Source organism: Engystomops pustulosus, chromosome 10 (assembly GCF_040894005.1).
Source record: "Engystomops pustulosus chromosome 10, aEngPut4.maternal, whole genome shotgun sequence".
In the NCBI taxonomy this organism is placed as follows: Eukaryota; Metazoa; Chordata; class Amphibia; order Anura; family Leptodactylidae; genus Engystomops; species Engystomops pustulosus.
The window spans coordinates 32,930,455-32,938,209 of NC_092420.1; positions in this window are offsets into that span (position 1 = coordinate 32,930,455).

The window sequence follows — 7,755 nt, forward strand, 5'->3', positions numbered from 1 at the left end:
ATCCCTATTTGCATGTAAACCTCCTCAGTTTTAAGTAATAACTTATGTTTTTGTACATTAGTTTTGTTTATTTTTAATACCTTGTGTTTGTCACAAAGTTGCATGATGGTGGTATAGGGTGTCAACTGTTAATCTGGTAATTACATTTGTCTTGATTATCTCTTAAAAAATATAGCATTTGGGGGGTGCTTTTTCTTTTTAATCTGTTTAATCACTATTTTTTGCAGGTTGTGTCTTAAAGTTTGAAAGCAAATTTTTGGTTATTTAAATTTTAGTGATAAAGGGCACTAAGGGGAGAATTATACTGTGTTGGGGTGGAGCAATCGGCAGAGCAAAAGGGCACGAAAAAGTTTCCCTCTTACACTGCTACAAAAGTTGGGAGATATGCCACTGGGATATCTCCTACTGCTCAGTGTCCAGCTACAATCCTGGAATTCTACCTGTCCTTCTGCCTCTAACACAAAAGATATCCATTGCCAACACCTAACACTGTATTCAGCTTTGTATGGTAAAACTGACGATGGTTTCATTTTAATTTAATGATTTGTTAGTATATTTAGCTCCCTCTTTTCTCAAGTGCTAGAATGTGTCCTGCTCAGCACAGCCCTCCATTGCTATGGGAATGCACTATTCCCATAAACTCCAGGCCAGAGGCGAGTGTTAATACTCGCACATTCCTCACTCTCTTAATAGATGTAGTTGTTTTCACAGCAGACATCACCTTCCTTGACCGCTTTAGATTGAGTGACCTTTGTGACAACCACAAAGTTATATCAGCCATACCAACCTGTCCACACCAGCTCCTAACCGGCTTCTTCTCCCACAGCAGGTTATTACCACACTGCACACATCATAAAACTGATACAAAGTGTAAATGACAAAAGTGACAAGTTATAGCATTTTACTTGATGGCCCTGCATTTATATCCATATGGATCTACTATGATGATATGATATATGCTAAATATTAAAGCCTCACTTGAAACACAAAAACAACCAAAAACCCCATTAATTGAGTAAACCACAAAAAAGCTGCACAATTTTTCATTTCATAAGGTAAAATGTTGCAGTGGACAATCAGTCTAACAATAGGCCTCTGTGTGTTAAAGAGAACCCGTCAGGCAAATTAAACCCCTAAACTAAATATATTTTCATAAACTGCCATTAGAGAGCATTGACTCTATCCCTTCATTGTCCCTCTACATGCCTGTAAACTTAAGCAATGAGGTCCTAGAGCTGTATGCAAATGACTTGTGAGATGTCCAATGAGTTATTATCATATGCAAGCTGTGCAGCTTATTCATGAGTGGGAGGCACAGACGCACCCCCAGTGCATGACTGACAGCCTGTGTAATGGTGTGAGGTATAATGGTGCAATGGCTCCTCCATGTGCTTCCTGGTGCTGGCACCCCCTGCAGCCTGTGTGTATGAGATACTCCTATACATATGACTGACAGTCTGTATAATGGTGTAATGGCTCCTCCATGTGCTTCCTGGTGCTAATGGCCACGCCCCCTGCTGCCTATGTGTGTATACGAGAGATACAACAGCTCCAGGCAGCCATGTTATAGCAGAACATGTCAGGTACTTGTGTAGCTGATGTCTGTGTATTAGGAGGGAAAGTATGTCAGAAGATGCAGCACACACACTAACTATGTTTTACTATACATTACTATACATATGAGCAGGGAGAGGGGCGGGGTAACAGGGGTGACATCACTGCCTCTGACCATGTGACCAGCCTCATTTACATAACAAATGAGAAAAGATGATTTTACAATGATTAATGTATGAATTTACTAGATAAAGGTTGTGATGGATGGTGTCCTTTAAATGGATTTTTAACCATGTGATTCCAATGCGCTATTGCATTATTACAGTTTTCGTGTTAGAAGGGTCTTGCTTTGTAAAGAAAAATTTTATTTTTTTTTACGTTTTTGTGCAGATTTTGTACAAGTTATTGTGCAAGTTTTTATTTATTTTTTTTTTATTTGGCAAAATTGTGTGATGTTTCACTAAAAATGACTACTTCTCAGGTCCAATTGTACAAAACTGTACGCTGCTGGTTTTTGTTCTACCCATTGTACAGGAAATACATGGAATGACTTCATACTATCATGTTGTGTACTTTAGAATAGTGCCTGCACTTCTAGAAAGTACCTGGCAAAGTAAACATTACATCCTCCCCCAGCGAGCTGTGATCAAAACCTGTTGTGAACTCCACTCTTTGATTGACAACCCTAAACCCAACCTCCCCATTATAATCAGTTGGACTTGGCTGATACTCAAGTATATACGGTGTATACCCTAAAACACCTAGAATGTTGCCATTGTCCCTTCACCAAATATGCAACGCTAAACCCCCTAGATCAGTGATGGCAAACCTTTTAAAGACCGAGTGCCCAAACTACAACATAGACCCGCTTATTTATCGCAAAGTGCCAACACAGAAATTTAATTTGTGATTTATACTCCCTTCTCTGTCACAGTTTTCATTGATAGCAGCTCCTGAGGACACCAATAAAGCAGAAAATAGTCCCAGGTACAGCTGTCACTTTAAAATAGCTCTGTTCACAGCAAGTCCTGGGCTGTGTGGGACTGCAAGAAGATACCTGGAGTCATCTCTAGTGATGGCCTGAGTGCCCACAGAAAGGGCCTAGAGCAGTGGTGGCGAACCTATGGCACGCGTGCCAGAGAGGGCACGCAGAGCCCTCTCTGCTGGCACGCGTACCATCTCCCCAATCCCATCAAAGTGGGCACCGACACCTGCTGAGTTCCCGTTGAACTCCGATACCTGCGCAGCCCCGTTGAACTCCGATGCCTGCCGGGTCACAGCGCTCTACTGCCTGCGCGGCCCCGTCATCCTGCTGCCTGCTCGTTCACGGCGCGCTGCCTGTGGAGTCTCGTCCCAACGCGCCGATGTCTGCACGGCCGCGGCCCCGGCCCGCTGCCTGCGGGGTCCCAGTGCGCTGATGTCTGCGCAGCCCCGTCCCACTGCATGCGGAGTCGCGGGGGCTCAGCGCGCCAACATCTACTTAGCCCCGTCCTGCTGCCTGCGGGGTCCCGGCGCCCGATGCCTGCTCCTATGCTTTGGCGGTGATGTCACCGCATCCGCGCCGGCACTTGGTAAGGCCCTCTGTGTTTGTCTGTCTATATTGGGGTGGGGGGTGAGGCCCTATTTCTATCCTGGGGTGGGGGGTGAGGCCCTATTTCTATCCTGGGGTGGGGGGTGAGGCCCTATTTCTATACTGAGGTGGGGGTGAGGCCCTGTCTATATACTGGCTACTGGAGGGACTGGGTATTACCCCTAAACTCACAATGCTGCAGCATTTCTCCTGTGTTGTGTATGTTATTTTCGGAGAAAATAAAACTTTTACTTAAAGAGCTACAGCCGCAGTACACAGCCATAAACGGAGATACAGCCACAGTACACAGCCATAAACGGAGATACAGCCACAGTACACAGCCATACACGGAGCTACAGCCACAGTACACAGCCATACACGGAGCTACAGCCACAGTACACAGCCATACACGGAGCTACAGCCACAGTACACAGCCATACACGGAGATACAGCCACAGTACACAGCCATACATGAAGCTACAGCCGCAGTACACAGCCATAAACGGAGCTACAGCCACAGTACACAGCCATACACGGAGCTACAGCCATAAACGGAGCTACAGCCACAGTACACAGCCATACACGGAGCTACAGCCACAGTACACAGCCATACATGGAGCTACAGGCGCAGTACACAGCCATACACGGAGCTACAGCCACAGTACACAGCCATACACGGAGCTACAGCCACAGTACACAGCCATACATGAAGCTACAGCCGCAGTACACAGCCATACATGGAGCTACAGCAGCAGTACAAAGCCATACACGGAGCTACAGCAGCAGTACAAAGCCATACACGGAGCTACAGCCTCAGTACACAGCCATACACGGAGCTACAGCAGCAGTACACAGCCATACATGGAGCTACAGCAGCAGTACACAGCCATACATGGATCTACAGGCGCAGTACACAGCCATACATGGAGCTACAGCCGCAGTACACAGCCATACATGGAGCTACAGCTGCAGTACACAGCCATACATGGAGCTACAGGTGCCCCCCAAAATTTTTCTCTGGTGGGCCCAAGGTACACCAGTTCGACACTGATGGCAGTAATACAGTATTCATCACTATATTAGCTTCTAGTATAGTGTTATTATTGGTAATGTTGGCCTTTCTATAGTGGTCTTTATAACCAGAATTCTGCTATTTATGTGGTTGTAATGGTGGCCTCATGATGTCAAAGTGTTATTTGTCTCTTGTATAGTGGTATTGTGGCGCTATTGGGCTAAATTGCTGTGTTGGCACCTTGCACTAGAAACTTCGCCTTTGGTTTGCAGTTTGGGCACTCGGCCTCTTAAAGGTTCGCCATCACTGGCCTAGAGTGTCACCTCTGGCACCCGTGCCATAGGTTAGCCATCACTGCCCTAGATGAATAGGGTTATTACCATAGCCCCTTTACAATCCTTGACCATTCAGTAGTGCTCTGGGTGCTAAGAACACGACCTTGGTGCAACAACCACCTCATTAGCTACAGATTAAAATTGGAATTTCTCAGAAATGCAGTAATGGACAGAAATTATAAAGGTATGAGGAAATCCATCTGCATTTCTCTGCAACAGTAGATTATAACACTTGAGCAGATGGTCGACCCCCTTTAACCCCTTAGCGGCATGTGACGTGTATTACATCACTGCTGCGAGGGCTATATATATATATATATATATATATATATATATATATATATATATATATATATATATATATATATATATATATATATATATATATATATATATATATATTTTTTTTTTTTTTTTTTTTAATTTTTTTTTTTTATTATTGAATATTTTTGGATGTCTGTATAATGGTTCCATAAATGTATTACATGTTTTGTATGTGACTCTCTTTTATGTAGTCAGTCTGAATTTATAACTCACAAGTAAAAAGGGATAAATGACGGGCAATCACCTGGGAAGTAATGACATCATTTTCTTGTTTGAAGTGCTGTACTGGTGCCACCCTTATTCTGGGTGTGTAACCCGTTGCACAGTAGCAAGGTCATTTCACAAGACAAATATTTCTTCATTTTTACTGTGGGACGTGATCCCATCAGGAGCTTCTCTGCTTCTTGTGTTTTCTACATCTGGTGTATAGATCTAGAATGTTCTGGCAGGAGCACAATGCTTTCTAAAGCATCTCCAGTGGAGAACTTTGCTTAACCCCTTAAAGAGAACAGTCCATGCAAATTAACCCACCCAAAATAAATACTTACCGTATATACTCGGGTATAAGCCGACCCGAGTATAAGCAGAGACCCCTAATTTTACCACCAAAAACTGGGAAAACCTATTGACCCCAGTATATAGCCAGCCAGCCCCCTAAGGTATACAGCCTGCCGCCAGTAGTATACAGCCACCCCAGCCTGCCGACTGTAGTATACAGCCACCCCAGCCTGCCCCCAGTAGTATACAGCACTGCCCAGCCTGCCCCCAGTAGTATACAGCACTGCCCAGCCTGCCCCCAGTAGTATACTGCACTGCCCAGCCTGCCCCCAGTAGTATACAGCACTGCCCAGCCTGCCCTCCAGTAGTATACAGCACTGCCCAGCTTGCCCTCCAGTAGTATACAGCACTGCCCAGCTTGCCCTCCAGTAGTATACAGCACTGCCCAGCTTGCCCTCCAGTAGTATACAGCACTGCCCAGCTTGCCCTCCAGTAGTATACAGCACTGCCCAGCCTGCCCTCCAGTAGTATACAGCACTGCCCAGCCTGCCCTCCAGTAGTATACAGCACTGCCCAGCCTGCCCTCCAGTAGTATACAGCACTGCCCAGCCTGCCCTCCAGTAGTATACAGCACTGCCCAGCTTGCCCTCCAGTAGTATACAGCACTGCCCAGCTTGCCCTCCAGTAGTATACAGCACTGCCCAGCTTGCCCTCCAGTAGTATACAGCACTGCCCAGCTTGCCCTCCAGTAGTATACAGCACTGCCCAGCTTGCCCTCCAGTAGTATACAGCACTGCCCAGCTTGCCCTCCAGTAGTATACAGCACTGCCCAGCTTGCCCTCCAGTAGTATACAGCACTGCTGTACATCACGCTGGGCGCCGCCATTGCTCTCTCCCGGGCGGCGCCTAGTATGACGTCAGCAGCGGCGCCCAGGAGAGAGCAATGGCGGCGGCACCCAGTGCGATGTACAGGAGACAGCAGACGGGCACGGAAGCCAGAAGAGGACCCGCGCGGACATCGGGGGAGCAGCGCTGCAGATCGGGGCCACCGGAGGGTGAGTATATAAGTTTATTATTTTTTAAGTATTTTTTAAGTTTTGTATTTTAACTTGTGACTCGTGTATAAGCCGAGGGGACGTTTTTCAGCGCGTTTTTTTGTGCTGAAAAACTCGGCTTATACACGAGTATATACGGTAATTAAAAACTATGATAAAAAAGCATTGCCCTTATCCACAGCGTTCCCGTGACCGTTCCCTAAATGGTTCCTTTCCACGGCTGCAATGCTTAAAATAAAAATCCGTTTGTAAACCTATGTGCAGCTCACCTCATGTGAGACCCACGACACTGAGTCCAGTGAAGCCCTGCATATTCAGTGGTTACTGCATTGCTCTGCCTCCTTGTTGCTGATTGACAACTGTTCTCACTGCTGTGTGGAACATTGAGAGAGAGCCCTGTTACATCATTGGGCACTCCATGTCATGTGACCAGGGTGATGTCATCTAAGGTCCTGTTACATATTTAACATCTACCCCATGTATGTATCTGATCACATGAAATCACAGCAGCCTCTTTGAAGGAATGTTCTTCATGAGGAGAAGGATTCTGCCTCTGGTGCTAGGATGTTTTTCTTCAGAACAGGATTGGGCGTGTTGAAATCAATAAGTGCCATCCCCCAACATCGGAGTTTGAAGTAGGATTAAGCGTCCTCCATATACATTAGATGGTTAGCAATTTGTACTGATTCAGCCAATATTAGTCTAAGGCTTTCTGCACGCAAACATTTTTTTTTTTTTTGAGTCCCCATGTATTTTTATGAGCTTAAAGAGCACCTGTCACCAGATTTTGAGCCCCCCTGATTAACAATGTCTGCTGATAAAGAATTACAAGTCCTTCCTATATCACCTAAAATTAGCTGCCAGTGGGGCACTGTACATTAATTACAACCATTTTTCTGATATGCAAGTTAGCTTTTCTGACTCATCTCTGGCAGCCTGAGAGGGGAGAAAAGTCAGAGATACCAGTTAACCACTCCCCATTATTCTGATTGACAGCTCTATATCTCTTCAAATCCCTTCTCTACCTCCTTGTACTTAGGGACCGTCTGCTAATATTCAACTACAGACATATAAACCTCTGTACAGATGGGAAATATTGTGTCAATCTTTTTACACGGTGCCTTGTGTTACATTCATGACGTAACTAGTGACATCATCGCAGGTCCTTCAGCCTTCTTACAATAGCAAACTGTACACCATGTATGTGATTACATGAAATCACGGCAGCCTCCATGGAGGATGGAGAGGAGTAGAAGTTCATGGAGGCTGCTGTGACTTCATGTGGTCAGATACATACATCGGGTACAGTTTGCTATTATTAAGAGGCTGAAGGACCTGAGATGATGTCACTCTGGTCACATGACATAAACTGTGACCAGTAAGGAGGCATAAGGCATGGGGAGGAGT